This window comes from Lynx rufus, unplaced genomic scaffold (assembly GCF_022079265.1).
Source record: "Lynx rufus isolate CCGP_SWC_20201006 ecotype Redwood Valley unplaced genomic scaffold, mLynRuf1.p SCAF_2, whole genome shotgun sequence".
In the NCBI taxonomy this organism is placed as follows: Eukaryota; Metazoa; Chordata; class Mammalia; order Carnivora; family Felidae; genus Lynx; species Lynx rufus.
This window is the reverse complement of record NW_025814834.1, coordinates 72387961-72390521: the sequence shown is the minus strand read 5'-3', so window position 1 is coordinate 72390521 and position 2561 is coordinate 72387961. Positions and strand designations below refer to the sequence as shown.

At 37.7% G+C, this 2561-nt stretch overlaps 1 pseudogene; it reads right to left on the bottom strand.

The window, feature by feature from the left end:
- Positions 1-759: 759 nt before the first annotated feature.
- LOC124516593 (40S ribosomal protein S23-like) lies at positions 760-1187 on the bottom strand (annotated as a pseudogene).
- Between the last annotated feature and the right edge of the window lie 1374 nt (positions 1188-2561).

The following is a 2561-nucleotide window of genomic DNA, read 5'->3' as shown; positions in this document are numbered from 1 at the left end:
GATCCATGGTATGGACTTGGAGAAATTTACTAATCCTTTAAGTCTGGAACTCGGGACGGATCTATGTTGGAACCAGAGGTTTGAGAGTCTTCAGTGTACAGGGAGTAGATAAAATTAGAGGAATGGCTTAACAATGAACAACTGTAGGGAATACTAACCTGGAAGGAGGAGTACAGGGCAAGAGGAGAGAGAGGAGGCGTGAAGACAGTCAAGAAGAAAAAGTAGAGGAGGAAAACAATGAGAAAATATTACTTACAGGGAGATGGTTTAAGTCAGTGGTTTCCAAACCTTTTTTTTTTTAAGTTTATTTATTTATTTTGAGAGAGAGAGAGAGAGAGAGAAGGAGTGTAGGAGGGGCAGAGAGAGAGAGAGAGTCCCAAGCAGGTCCATGCTGTGAGCTCAGAGTCTGATACGGGATTCGAACTCACAAACCCTGAGACCATGACCTGAACTGAAATAAAGAGTCAGATGCTTGACCAACTAAGCCACCCAGGAGCTCCAGTTCCCAAACCTTTTAAATTGTGTATTCAATCAGTAATTTTTTGAATGATTCCCGTATATGTATATTTACTTATGGATTATTACGTGTAATATTTTAACTCATGTAATAACTATTAGTAAAACTTAATTTCTTAAAGTTTTACTTAGCAGAAGATGCATATTTTCTTTTTTTGCCTTTTAAAAAATGCATTTTATTTTATTATTATAGTTTTTTGGCATATGAAAACTTATTTTTGTCATATTTGTCACCATCAAAACTTACGTTCTTTGTTTTTCCCTCTTGCCTTAGTATAAGGCCCAAAGAGAGACACTGGTTACTTTGACAACCTTAAAGCAAGCTCCAGGAATGTTACTCATAGCATGACCTTTGTGACCAAATCCAGCAACTGGAACCTCATGATTTTCCTCAGTAAAATTCAAGCAGCCATCACTGGGTACAAAGGCTGTGATTTTTTCCCTTTTTGATCAGCTGGACTCTGACACACTTCCTGATGTGGCAGAATTTGGCTGTTTGGCTTCAACCTCTGTTATTTCCAGCACAATTCCCTTTGCATGGGAAGCGCCTCCGAAAGGGCTGGCCTTCAGGGCTGTGCTGAAATGGGCTTTCTTGCAGTGTTTATCATGCCACTTCTGATCTTGTGGCTGTGGAGCTTCCTGGCAGTATGAAGACTGCGACACTTGCGCATACTGCTGGCACCATGAGCCTGAGCGAAAGTTATTCTTTTTTAACTAATCTCTGCACCCAATGTGGGGCTCAGACTCACAACCCTGAAATCAAGAGTTGCATGCTCCACCGACTGAGCCAGTCAGGTGCCCTTTTGTTTCGACTTTTAAAAACCTATTATGGAAAAATTTAAACATACTCAAAAATAGAAAGAATAGGATAATGAACCTGCACATAGCTATCATCTAGTTTCCACAATTATCAACATAATATTGACATTTCATTTTATTTTGTCTTAAGTTTTTATTTTAATTCCAATCAGTTAACATATATTTGTTTCAAGTGTACCATATAGTGTTTCAACACTTCTGGTGCTCAAAATGACAAGTGCACTTCCTAATACCCATCACCTATTTAATCCACCCCCCACCCACCTCCCCTCCGGCAACCACTAGTTTGTTCTCAATAATGAAGAGTCTTTTTCTTGATTCGTCTCTCTCTGTCTCTCTGTCTCTCTCTCTTTTTTTCCCTTTGCTCATTTGTTTTGTTTCTTAAATTCCACATATGCATGAGATCATAAGGTATTTGTCTTTCTCTGATTGACTTATTTCACTTAGCATTATATTCTCTAGCTCCATCTATGTTGTTGCAAACGGCAAGATTTCATTCTTTTTTGTGGCTGAATAATATGCCATTGCATGCACACACACACACACACACACATACATACATATACATATATGTACATAAAATAAGATGCATATTTCTCCCACCCCATTTTAATATCTATCAGGGAGCTGAAATGACATCACTGTCTATACATACATGAATTCAGTCACAACAAATCATATTGCCATTATTTGTAAGTTTAAATAAATGCTTAAGTTTAAATCTAAGAGTTCTTGTAATAAATATTAACTGAACTTCAAAATTATAAGACAGTTGTGTCATATTTAATTGGCAATGTCTCTCTATACATATGATGCACAGAAGGAAATATGATGCATTTTATAAACAATAAAAGTTGTAACGTTTGCTTCTATCACCTAAGTGAATCATCTTGTGTGCCCCACTTTGGAAATTGGGATTAAATTAAGAGGGAGGGGTCAATAGAGTGGGACACCTTGAACAGATTAAAGAAAATATTATCTTAAAACAATGGGAAAATGTTCATCACTCTTAACAACCTGGTCGCTGGAGGCTTTGCTGAGGCAGTGTCAACAGTGGAAGAGGGGCAGCCAGATCACAGAAGTTCAGGGAGTAAATGACAACAGGTGACATTAAACACACAGTATATACCAGACACTGTGCTAATGAAGAACTTCCCAGACAATCCCGAGAAGAAGTTATGATTGCCTCTAATTTAAGACAATAATCAAAGACTTGTAGAATCTAA